Source organism: Erythranthe guttata, chromosome 12, assembly GCF_056151865.1.
Source record: "Erythranthe guttata isolate IM_541 chromosome 12, IM_541, whole genome shotgun sequence".
Taxonomy (NCBI): domain Eukaryota; kingdom Viridiplantae; phylum Streptophyta; class Magnoliopsida; order Lamiales; family Phrymaceae; genus Erythranthe; species Erythranthe guttata.
In genome coordinates, this window is record NC_142544.1 from 7,562,297 (window position 1) to 7,576,742 (window position 14,446).

The window sequence follows — 14,446 nt, forward strand, 5'->3', positions numbered from 1 at the left end:
AATAACCTCACATATATATTTAATCATGTCTATCTACGTGGGATCAAACCACCCCTACCCCTACGGTACCGACTCGCCGTACCCGGGAAATTTACCGTAACCTCGAAAGACTTTCCAACATAATTTTATCTTTTAAAAGTTCATGACACTAATGCACCCACCCATGCACCCTTCTACTTACCTTTCTCTCATCCTCACACCCAATGATTCACATAAGCAAGCAAGAGCACATAGAAAATACACATAAAGTTTCACAAAATCATTTAGCCATAAAAAAACATAAAGTAGCCAAAATCTTAACATGCAAAGACAATCTAACATCAAAGTTCACTAAATCTAGCATTTTTACAAGAATAAAATTCAAGACTTCCATCTTTACATTTATTCAAGTAAATACACTAGATCTTCACATGCAAGAGTATTTTAAATCAAGTTAGCACAAGTTCTTAGTTCTTTCATCATTTTACATAGAAAACACTAGATCTTAACATGCAAGACTTTAGATCAACCATCAATCACTAGATCTTAACATGCAAGACCTTAGATCAACAATAAATCACAAATCTTAACATGCAAGGCCTTAAAACAACAATCAACACAAGATCAACACATGCAAATACCAAATAAACCAAATAAGCAATTTTAAGCATTTTATCTCAAAAATTCGAAAGTTCCTTAGCTATGTCAAAAATTCAATTTCTTTTCACAAATCAACAATCAAACACGATTAACACATGCAAGGCACTAATTAAGCCAAATAAGCAATTTAAAACATTTTTCCCCAAATTTTCGAAAATTCATAGAACTTCAAGAACAAAGTTATCTTTTCAAAACACTAACATGCAATCATCATCTAAAACATATAATCACATAATATGCAAGAATAAACAATGAAAACACATAAAAACACATAAAAACAGAAAATACTAGTAGTGTTGTAGGTTTGAGCAAGAATTCAAGAATTCTCACCTATACTCTTTAGGGGAAGGATTTGTTAGCTCTTTTCTCTCTAATACAAGAAGAGATTAAGAGTTAGATCACAAAACAATATGAAGAAGGAAGAGAAGAAATTTTCGAATAAGAGAGGAGATGAAGCTCTTACATTCAAATTGAAGAATCTCTTGAAGAAAATATTTTGAGCTTCCTCTACTACTAATTTCGAAAATGGAAGAAGAAAGAAGAGAAGAGAGATTTCTTATCAAGAACTTAAGATTGTAGTGGGGAGATGAGAAAATACTTGGCAATGGGTTCTATTTATAGAATGGGGAGGCTTGCAACCTTAACGGGTAAGTATTGAGGAGGGGCTTCTTGGCAATTAAATCTTTGGGTTGGCGGTGATTCAAAGCCAATGGAGAAGAAAGGAAAATACATCTTTTTGTGGGGGTGATTTTATAATTTTTGAAAGTTGAGGTGGTGGTGGTTCTTGGGTGGTTCAAGCTTGAGAAGGTGGTGGCTATGGTGGTGGGGGTGAGGCTGCCGAAATGGAGGAGGAAGGGAGAAGAAGAAAGACCTTTGGTCTTACTTAAAGTGGAGTGAAAAGCATGCCTAGTCTATAGAGTAGAGAACTAGGCTTGGGTATTTCTTTCTATGCTCAAAGTACAAGCACACTAATGCATGTCTATTCCTAATTAATATGCAACTTTTAAATCATGTGTGTGTGTGTATTGATGTCCGAAAATTCAATAAAAATATGGGGAGGATTTTCTAATTTTCTACATTAATTAAAAATCCTAAAATGCATGATAAAAATTCATTTTCTAAAATTTTGTGCATGATGAAATGTTCATTTAAATTCATATGCAAGAATAAAATCCTAATTCATGAAAATAATTTATTTCGAAATAATATCTCGAAATATTTCCTAAGCACATAATTCTCATAATCACATAATTCACATAATCACATAATTCACATAATCACATAATGCACACAATAGTTCACATAATCACATACTTCACATAATCACCTAATTCACGTAAATACTAACCATGCAAGAATTATTATAATTTCTAATTTCACAAATATGCACATAAAGGTGGTAAAAATTATTTTACCGAAAATGCGGAGTGTTACATGTTTTGCAAGTTTTTCCATCCAGTCAGCGACGTTGATTTTTATTATTTTCTGTTTGAATTTTTTTCCCGGCCGCTGAACCCTAGTATTCATAGTACTATTATGGTATTCACAGAATATTTATTATTTTCTTTTATAACTTTTTTCTTCAAATTTTTTTAACAACCAACACAGTAATATTGTAGGTTGGGACAGTAATAATAATATTATAACAGTAATATTATTGTATGAGACATTAATATTGCATGACAAGACAGTAATGTTAGTTAATACAATAATACTACTAAAAAGAGTTTTTAAAAAAAATCAAAAAAAGAAGGGTCAACACAGAGACTGGTTAAAAACATCTCGGGAAAAAATCAATAAAAAAAAAAAGAAAGAAAAGAAAAGGTCAACGGCGGAGACTGACAGTGACGGTCAAAATTCAGTTATGGGTCAAAATTGAGTAGCTGGGAAAATTGGGGGAAAAAGTAGAGTTTAAATCATGAAATAGGGTGTGAATTAGGGTTTGAAGGAGATATGGGTCATTTTGGTATCTACAAGAGAGTTTTTCGTAGTTGCAAATAAATATTGGACAGATTGATATATTTGTGAGAAAGAAAAGTAAAAGATCCCTCTTTTTTAATTAAGTTTTCTTGTCATGGGTTTTTTGGCAATTCCTCAAATTTAATATTACACAACTAACCAATTAATTTTTTAAACGCCACGTATCGGTTGTCACAAGGGTGGACTCAAGCCTACCCTCAATTTAAAAGTACTCTACGGTATTATATGTATATTTACTTATTCCACCCAACTTTTATTAATTAGGCCAGGCAAAGCTCAAATTAATGCAAAAAAAAAGTCTTCTATAAAAAAAAATTAATGCAAAAAAGTCTTTTTTTTTCCTTTCCCTATTTTCTGGTTTTGTCAACAAAACAATCATATATGGAAAAAAAGAAAGGAAAAAAAAAAACAAAACAAAACAATCATATATTTTTTTCCGAAAGTGTTGCATCTGAACCTCTGAAAAATGAAACTCACCCTATAACAAATTTTTGAACTGCATATAACAGACCATAGATGATAGACCTACTTAAGCAATTGTCTCCCAATATTAATTTTATGTACTTATTTTCATTCCGGTTTAATTAATAGTCCGGTCAAATTCAACTTATAAGGGCAACTCCAATGCTAAATACCAAAATTGAATTATCAAATATTTATTTGATATTTGAGATAATATTTTAATATTGATTAAAATTCATCTAATCCAACCATGGTTATCAAATTAATTATCAATTGGAAGTTTATGGTTACTTTATTTGAAATTGCCACATGTCCACTTTTAATTGGATGTTTAGATAGTTACACATTTGATCACTCGATTTCAGCAAGTATTTTTACATCCCAAAACTTGAATTATCAAAATAGATTCCTAATTTGATAACCCCATTGGAGTTAAAAATTTCTATTTTTTGGTGTATAAATAGTGGTTAATGGTTTGAATACCATGTTTGATAAACCCGTTGGAGTTGCTCTAAGATTAGTATTACAATAGGAATATATTAATTTGAATTTGATTTGTAATGAGTAATGACAATGTTTTATTAAAGGGTCATATTTTCGGGATCTTTACTTTTGCAGTTTCCGACTTCTTTCTTCACAGTCGTTTTGAAAACCTTTTAAACAAACAAAATATAATATTGTTTCAAAGACGAACATCTCAGATTCCTAGGGTTTCGATTCTTCTTTGAAGTCCTCAATTTTGTGAAGAATATTGATAATTCTCTCTTCCTTATGATTACTATTGTTTCATTAAGTCTAATTCTAGTAATCGAAATAATTATATGGCAGTCAAGTTAGACATTAGTAAAGCATACGATTGGATTGAATGGTTATTTTTGAGAAAAAATCTTTGTCGTTTGGGCTTTTGTCGGGGTTTGTTGATCTTATGATGTTGTGTATCTCTTCTGTCTCGTACTCATTTCTCTTTAATGGTTCACAATTTGGCTCGCTTCGCCCATCTAGAGGTATTCGGCAAGGCGACCCTTTGTCCACATATATGTTTATATGTTGTGTAGAAGCTTTAATTACTATGGTTCACAAGGCAGTTAATGAAGGTAATTTTCATGGAATTAAAATTGCTCCATCAGCTCCCACAATTTCCAATTTGTGCTTCGCGGACGACACTCTCCTGTTTTGTAAAGCTTCTGAAGCCGATGCGATTACTATGAAAAACATTCTAGATCAATACGCAAGGATTTCGGGACAAGAGATTAATTTTGAAAAGACTAATGTGTGTTTTTGTCAGACAACTTCCGCGGCTTTGAAGGAGAGTATTTGTAATATTTTGGGTTTCCAAGTGGTGGATCGACATGAAAAATACTTAGGTATGCCTGCCTCGATGGGAAGAACAAGAAAAGAAATTTTTAGTTTTCTTCGCGATCGTATTTGGGCACGTATTAAAGGATGGGGTGAGAAACAACTCTCAAATTCCGAAAAAGAGGTTCTTATTAAGGCTGTTTTGCAAGCAATTCCGTCATATATGATGAGTTGCTTTATGTTACCGGTGGGCCTCATTAATGATCTGGAATCGGCTATCCGAAGGTTTTGGTGGGGAAACGGAAAGGACAGGAAGATGCCGTGGCTAGCGTGGAATAGAATGTGCATGTCGAAAGCTGATGGTGGTCTTGGATTTCGGGATTTGCGTAGTTTCAATATAGCACTATTAGCCAAACAAACCTGGAGAATTTTAAATTACCCTCACCTTCTTTTATCCAAAATTCTGGAAGCTCGTTATTTCTCCAATGGTGAAGTTCTCACGGCTGAATTAGGTTCGCGGCCTTCAGCGACTTGGCGGAGTTTAGTTAAGGCGCGATCTCATTTGTTCAAAGGTTTAAGAAAGAGAATTGGTGATGGCTCAAGCACATCTATTTGGGCGGACCCATGGCTCGGTGACGATGGAAATTTCAAAGTTATTACTCGAAGACCTATGCACTCATCTTTCCCAGATAGAGTCGAAGACTTAATTGACCCGACTTCAAAGTCGTGGGATATTTCGATTATTAATGAGCAGTTTTGGCCAGTGGATCGAGAACGTATTCAGGCTATACCAATTGGATGTTCATATGTAGCGGACAAATGGATTTGGCACTACACGAAGGACGGTTTTACGGTGAAGTCGTGTTATCACCTCGCCCTAGCAACAACACACGGCTATCATGCTAATAGGGGTCCAGCGAATGAATCGTCGAGTGGATTATCAAGAAGAAGATGGAAGAACATATGGAATTTGGCACTTCCCCCGAAAATTTGTATGTTTCTTTGGAGGGCCTGTTCTGATATACTCCCCACACAAGCCGAGCTGTTTAGAAGAAAGGTTGCCACCTCTCCAATGTGCAACCATTGTGGGAGAGAGTGGGAGACACCTATGCACGTCTTTCTCCGTTGTCGAGGCATGGAAAAAATATGGAAGTCACACCTTTTTGGCATTATAGGGCAGCCAAAACCAGTGTCTATGTGGGATTGGATAACTCAATGGCAGCAACGGTTAACAGAGGATTCCTTTCTCTTGGCGGTCGTCGTAGTGTGGAAAGCTTGGGAGTCAAGAAATCGAGAGATGCATGGAGAGCAAGGGATGGCGACGGACGATTTTATTAACTGGGGTCTGACTTTTCTCAATTTGTATCAACAAGCACAACTTCCACGTACTCCCATACAGCAACGCGCTCTTCCAACGGAGTGGAAACCGCCTCGAGAAGGAATAATTAAACTGAATTTTGATGCAGCTCTTCCAGCTAGAACAGAACATTATTCGGTGTCTGTGATAGCTCGAGATTGGCGGGGTGACTGTATTTTTTGGGCAGCTAGAAGCTTTAGAGGCCGACCAAGGGCAATCGACTGTGAAGCTCACGCTGCACTCTTCGCATTGACTAGAGCCAAAGAGGAAAGTTGGCCATCAATTATTCTGGAAGGAGATTGCCTCAAAGTTGTCGAAGCTCTTCGAGGAGAGGATGCTCAATCATGCTCGTTTGGCGCTTATGTCGAAGATTGCTGGTGTGTGGCTAAATGTTTTGAAAGTTGTGTCTTTGATTTTGTTAAACGTTCGGGAAACATTTTAGCTCATCTTATAGCTAAAAATTATGGTGACACTTGTAACGAAGGTTATACCCTTCCTTCAAATCTGGCAAGGTATACCTAAATAAAGTTATTTTTTCCTCAGGAAAAAAAACAAAAAAAAGAAACCCCCATTATGTTATGGGTTGATTTACATGGAATATATATAGAGAAATAATACGAGGTAATAGAGTTTGACTAGGTAACTAAATCCTAACTAATCTAGGTAATCGAATCATAATAGAATCCTAATATTCTATAATATCTAATAATATAATATACTCTAATAATTACATTTAGAGAACTTTGTTGGGGGTTTGATATTTTACAGTTTCAGAAAGACAAGTATTTTGTATTATTATAGACACAGAGAATACATGAGATTTGAGGATCTTGAATCGGGGCATTGAGTTGGGTGAAGAGTACGTGAATGGAAAGCAGGAAACCCACGCAAATTGTGGCCTCCGAAATTTTCCAGAAAGAAACTTGTGTTTTCGATCGTCGGCGGCCGATCGATTAAAATCCTCATCTTGTTCGTCCATATTTTCCATTTTCTTACGCCTGTTTCTCTTTTTTTTTTTTTTTACCTTTTTTTCTTTTTTTTTTCATTTTGGATTTTTGATTGGGCTGGATAAATCAATCAGTCCTTTTTAAAGCCTTATTTTGTAACTGATTTTTTTAGGGACCATAGCATAGCAGATGATGGTTATTAGCTGTAAAAGAATTCAGATATGTATTTAAACAATATTTAATTTAAAATTTAAAAAAATATGTAGTAATAGAATTTTTTAAAAAAATCTATTTTGTTTTTTTAATTAAAAGAAAATGAGATATTGATGTAGGGGTTTTTATTGAAGGAAAATGGCAATATGGGTATTATAAAAAAAAATTAGCTTGCAAAACCTTCAATTACTTCAATTTTGGGAGAGTGAGATGCACTCGCCATTAACTTTAACGGATTATTAGACGGTCGCTACAAACTGACAACTACAGGGGGGTTAAGTGCTTAAATTGATATCAGAGGGGGTAAAGTGCACAACGTGAAAACCACAGGGGGTTAAGTACTATTTACCCTAATTAATAAGAGAGAGAAATGAATTAAAAAAATGACATAATCTTATAATTAATAAGAGAGATAAATGAATTAAAAACATGTCTTTTGTCTAAAATACTCCTCATAATATAATTTTCATCAATTTCATCAATTATATTCTAACTTCATTAGTATTGCACATTGACTATGAATTTGAACAAATATATGGCATTAACCCCCAATTTCACTTTTTTTTTTAGAAAAAATACATTTTTTTTAATTCAGAAAAAAAAAAAAAAAAAAAAAAAGAGTCAACGCCGGTGACTGGCGGTCAACGACAGCTGACCTGCCGAATGAAAAAATCAACATCGGGGACCGGCGGTGGCAGTCAAAATTAGGGTATAAATCATTAAATTGGAGTTGAATTAGTGTTTCAATGAGTTGGGGGTAATTTGGTATATATAAAAGAGTTTTCCTTTATTTACAAATAAGTTTGAATGATATGCATATATTTGCAAGATAAAAAATAGGATGTCGTTTTTCTAATTAAGTGCCTTGCCATTGCCCATATGTTTATAGATACTTATTCATGAAGGGGTCCAAATAAAAAATCTTTTACAAAAAAGTCAACACATGATCCTGAGGTTTGTAAAAGACTAAAATAGCTCCTCACATTTCAATATGTTGCAATTCATCCTTTAAAATTATCTAACTTCAATTTGACCCCACGAATTATTCAATGTTGATCCAAAACACAATTTTATGGACAATTTCGTCTGTCGCCGTCGTTGACCGCCTGTCAACCGCCATTGACCGGTGGTCTCCAGCGTTGACTTTTTTTTTCTTCCTAATTTTTCTGCCGGTTTCCAGCGTTGACTATTTCGATTTTTTTTTCCTGATTTTTCTGTCGGTCAGCAATATTGCCCACCCGTTTAAATAGCAATATTGCCCACCCGTTTAAACAATAATATTAATGTGGTTGACAGTAATATTAACAACATTACTGTTAAACACAGTAAAATTAACTATACTACAGTTTAACACATTAATATTGATATATTAATCTCTAGCACAATAATATTAACACAACAAAAGTCATTATTATTCTGTAATAGAGTAATATTAATATGTTGATCGTTCAACGAAGGTAAACACAATAAAAAGCCAAAAGAATTAATAGTACTATGATTGACAGTAATATTACTGTAACAACAGTAATATTACCGTCAACCATAGTAATATTATTGTGTTTACAGTAATATTACAACAATATACAGTAATATTATTACGTTACTCCGTCAATAACTCAAACAAAACAAAAAAAAAAACCAAAAAAAATAATAATATTGATGTGGTTGACAGTAATATTATTGTGTTTACAGTATTTTCCTGTCAACGACAGTAATATAATTATGTTGACTTGTCAACAAATCAAACAAAATGAAAAAAAATAACCAAAAAAATAATAATATTGTCGTTGACTCTAATTGTACTATCAACGACAGTACAATTACATAAACGTGTACTGTCAACGACAGTATAATAATTACGTTAATTTACTGTCAGTGACAGTATATTTGCTGTTAATGGCAGTACGGTCAACGTTTAGCGGCAGGCGTAAAAAAAAAAACCAAAAAAAAAACCACTAAAAAGTTCAACCCGGAGATCGGCGGTGGAAAAACACAGACAAAAAAAAAAATCGTAAAAGTCAACACCAGAGACCGGCGGCGAAAAAAAATAATTCGAAACTCAACGCTGGAAACCGACGGAAAAAAAAAATTCTGGAACAAAAAGTTTAAAAAAAAAAACGTCAAAATTGCATTTTTGTGATCAAAATTGATTAAATTGTGGTTACAATTAAGAATTGGGTGTAAAGGATTAGGGGTAATTTTGTCATCTACATTGATTTTTCCTTTATTTATAATATATATTAAAGGGATCGACTTATTGACCAAAAATATATAGCCCATGAACCTAGAATAATAAAGATGGTTGGTCAGGGACTTATACACAAAAATCCCATGTTTATATACATCATATGACTTCGTCTTTCTCCAACCACCCCGTGTGTGTGTTAGTGTATATATATATATATATATATATATATATATATATATATATATATATATATATATATATATATATATATATATATATATATATATATATATGTAAAGATATGTAATTAATTTATCAAATATATTTCATTGGATCATTGGATTAGCATAAAGAAAACTTCTAACTCTGCTGCAACAAACTTCTCACGTGGGTGTGTTAATTAAGAAACTAAAAAATCTCCAAAAATGTTGATTTGCTTCCTTAATTCAAACTAATAGCACAGTGGAAAAGTCATGCTAACTCTCAAGAAAGCTAATATGAAATTAAGTCTATATCTATTTATATCGGATTGAAATGTCTAAAATGTGTCGAATATTTTCCGTTTAAATAAACTTTTCTGTAAAATTAAAATTAGAATTGATTCATGCCATAATTTGAGGATTGGTTTTGTCAATCCAATATTGTCATTTCTGGGGCACAAAATTCGACCAGTCACATTTAGCAATATATTATCCAACAAATCGATTCAATATAATTTTAAACTTCATGAAAATAGAAAGTAATTATCGAAATTTGGCAAAATTTTCTAAAATATTTCATTTCAAATTACATTTTTATTAATTGATTTCAAATTGCAGCGATTTCGTCTATAAATTCAATGAAAAGGAAGACTGACAACGTCATATATCAAAATGCATTTTACTATGGGTAAATACTTGTTACAACTGTTCATTATTGTTTCAACTCTCATTGTTCAAGCGCAACCATGTATCTTGGTGGAACATATTCATGTGTATGTTGCCAACAATCTTCCTACAAATTCTCCAAGTTTGTATTTGCATTGCGCGTCAGGCGATGATGATCTAGGATATCATACACTTGGTGTTGGTCAGAATTTTAATTTCGAATTTTGCTCCGGAAGCAGAACCTTATTCTTTTGCCATCTTTGGTGGAACGGAAAAGATAAAGCTTTTGATGTTTATAAGACAAATGGTGAACGTTGCGGCGTAGACGGTATTTGTTATTGGGAAGCGAGGAGCGATGGTATATATAAGTCATTTAGTAATCCTCCAAAGGATTTCGCAAAAGTGTATGATTGGTGATATGTATTTCTCAATTAATATGTTGATTGTGAGATTATAATTCCAAAAATCACTGCTATATTAATAAAGATCTTTATTTTGCAATAATTTCATAACCAAGCGGTCTATTCTATGCACATTTAATAATTTAATTAAAGAATCACAAAGAACATTGAAAACATAGGGTTAAGGAAGTGCAATAACAATGGTGGAACATAGGGTTAAGGGTGTAATTGGACAATAACAAAATAAGGATTAACCTCTCCAGGGCCGGTCCGGCGTATTTGGGGGCCCGGGACGAGAATACAATGTGTACGACTAATAGTGGTCTCGAGTGAACCACTATGCAATGCCCCGCTTTATATTTATTTTGCATATATTTTGGGGCCCGTCCGTGGCCCAAAACATGCCCACTAGAGGCCCATATACTAATTAATTGAGGCCTAATCAACAACTAATACAGGCCCATTTCATGCATTCTATAATTCTTGCAGCCACAAAAATAGGCCCAGTCCAGTCTCAACACATGCCAATTCCGGGCCCAATCACAATCAACCGAGGCCCGCTCCATTATTAAGCAAACATTATGTGGTTTACATTTTAAAGATAAAAGTCCATTTACACAACAAAAGTCCTCTCGATCACTTTAATACAACAAAAGTCCGTTTTATAATTTACAAAGTTTCTTTCATACGTGTGTAATTAAAACTGGAGATGCATGCACCTATTGCATGATCACGAGCGCCATTACTTTATGGGGTTTTTGTGCATGTTTATTATTATAGGTTTAGGAACTATATCTCTTTCACCAATAAATCCATCCCTTTAATATTTATTATAAATAAAAGAAATATTCATGTATATGTCAATATTACCCTCAACCATTTATACTCAAATCTTAATTGTAACTCCAATTTAATCAATTTTGTCCACAAAAATCCAATTTTGACCACAAAAATTCGACTTTCACTTTTTTTTTTTAGCACACTTTAATATGCTTCAATTTCATCCTTAACTTAATTTAATCTCAATTTGACCCCAACGCCGGAGACCGGCGTTGACTTTTCAATTTTTTTTCCTTTTTTTTTTTGTTTTTTTTTCTTTCGGATTTTTTTGCCGGTTTCCGGTATTGACCGGCGGTGACTTTTTTTTGTTTTTTCTTCTTTTTTTTTGCTTTTTTTTTTTGTTTTTTCTTTTCTTTTCTTCCGAATTTTTTCGCCGGTTTCCGGCGGTCTCCGGCATTTCTTTATTTAGTGTTTTTTAATTTTTTTTTTTTTTTTTGGTTTTTTTTTTTACGTCCGCCGCTAAACGTTGACCGTAATTGTGCTGTCACTGACAGTAAATTTACGTAATTATACTGTCAATGACAGTTAATTAACGTAATTGTACTGCCGTTGACAATATATTTATGTAATTATGCTGCCGTTGATAGTAAATTAATGTAACATTATTATTTTTTATTTTTTCTTGTTTTTTTTTTTGTTTGATTTGTTGACAAGTCAATGTAATTATATTACTGTCGTTGACGGTAAAATAACTGTAAACACAATAATATTACTGTCAACAACATCAATATTATTATTTTTTTGGGTTTTTTGTTTTATTTGAGTTATTCACAGAGTAAAGTAATAATATTACTGTCTATTATTGTAATATTACTGTAAACACAATAATATTATTGTGGTTGACGGTAATATTACTGTTGTTGTAGTAATATTGTTGTCAACCACATCAATATTATTATTTTGTTTGGATTTTTTTGTTTGTTTGAGTTATTCACGGAGTAACGTAATAATATTACTATCTATTGTTGTAATATTACTGTGGTTGACGGTAATATTACTGTTGTTATAGTAATATTCTTGTCACTCACAGTAATAATAATTCTTTTGGTTTTTTATTATGTTTACATTTGTTGAACGGTCAACATAGTTATATTATTGTGCTAGAGATTAATATAGCAATATTACTGTGTTAAACTGTAGTTAGTTAATTTTATTGTGTTTAACAGTAAGATAGTTAATATTACTGTCAATTACATCAATATTGTTGTTTAAACGAAAAGAAAAAGTTACAGAAAGAAAGAAAAGAAGAACAAAAAAAATTGAAAAAGTCAACGGGAGACCTGCGTTGACCGGCGGTCAACGACGGAAACCGGCGAAAAAATTCAGAAGAAAAAAAAAATAATAAAAAAAATTTTGAAAAGTCAATGCCGGAGACTGGCGTTGACTGCCGGTCAACGCCGGAATCCGGCGGGAAAAAAATGTTTTTGAAAAGAAAAAAAAATTTGAAAAAAAAAGTTTTGGGTCAAAATCGAATAATTTGTGAAATTAGGGGTCAAATTGAGGTTAAATAAAGTTAAGGATGAAATTGGAGCATATTAAAATATGAGGGGTTATTTTAGTCCTTTACAAAAATTGGACCATGTGTGGACTTATTGATAAATGATTTTTTTGTTTGAATCTCTTTATAAATAAGTACCCATTGATGGACTTATTTGTAATGACCCTTTACTTTATTCCACATATGCACGTTATGCTCCCTTCAACTTCTGCATCAGATTTCAGAATATGACACATTTATGTCAGCTCAAAGCATATCAAGTCTCTGGTAGACATTTATGGCCAAAGCTTATGACCGATTGGAATGGCGGTTTCTCTTACGAGCCATGCACTCTTTGGTTTTTCACATGCAGCGTGTGACCTTATCTATCTGAATATTTGTGGCATCTGGTACTCATTCCGAGTCAACAGAAATATTGTGGGTAATTTTAAATCGACTCGAGGTGTCCGCCAAGGAGATCCGCTATCTCCACTCCTATTTTACGATCAATATCACCAAAAAAAATGAAGCTAATCGAATTCAAGTATAAAGTGGGGAAAAATGAATTGGCGGTGTCCCACTTGCTTTATGCTGACGATATCCTCGTCTTTGCTAATGGGAGGCAGCTATCTATACAAGCGCTTACGACCGTTTTTACGGCCTACGAGAAGTCCTCTGCTCAGTTAATCAACACATCAAAGAGTCATCTATATGCGGGAAAGTGGGCGGAGTCTGAGTATACACGTCGAGCAGTTAACTGGGATACGTACGAAAGACCTACCTCTACTGTACCTTGGAGCGCCAATTTACACGGGGAGAAGTAAAATCGAGTACTTTGAATGTCTTGTTCAGCAAGTCCATCGAAAACTCCAGGATGGAAAGGCAAGCTCCTTTCTTTTGCGGACAAAATCACGCTAATTAAATCGGTGCTTTCCAGTCTTCCGATTTACACATTAGCATATTCGAAAGTCCCAGCATTAGTTCTTAACCGTCTCGGACAGCTTATGGCTTGCTTTATATGGAGCTCGGGTGGTGATGTTCGTACTCATTGGGTTAAATGGTCCACGGTTTGTACACCAATTGAGTAAGGTGGATTGGGTATTCGGCCAAGAGACAAGTTATGGGATGCCTGCATGGAAAACTTTTATGGCAAGTGATGAAAGGTGACTCGTTATGGGCTCGTTTTGCCAAAGCCAAATACTGCGATAAGAGGATTAATATAAGTAGGCGGACGGTGTCTCCCCTTTGGAACTCGATTCACGGCCATGTTGATACTATGGAGGAATGCACTCAGTGGATCGTGGATCGAGGAGCGGTCAAATTTTGGTCAGAGAATTAACTTGGTGAACAATTCACTGGACCATTTCCATGTGATGCTCGTATCACGGTAGCTGAAGCTCTCACACATATCGAGGAATATTTACCGATAATCCCCACCCATTGGCATGACAAGATTCGACAGATTATTTTAGGCGTTAATTGCCCTGATCGATTGATTTTTACTCTCACGCAAAATGGTGAATTCTCAAGCAAAGCATACTGGGATCATATTAGGGTCTTAGGTCGTCAACAAGCATTAAATGTGTGGATTCCAATGCCCAAGAATCTGTCTTTCTACAATATGGTTCATACCTCGGTGGCTTGCAATATTCTTCGAGAACTTTGGGTTGCTCGATGTAAGGTGGTGTACGATAGCGGTAAGATGACAAGTGCAGATATTATCCATAGAGTTTTTTATCACGTCCAGAGCATGGGCATGGTACATGTGCCAAGGCAGCCT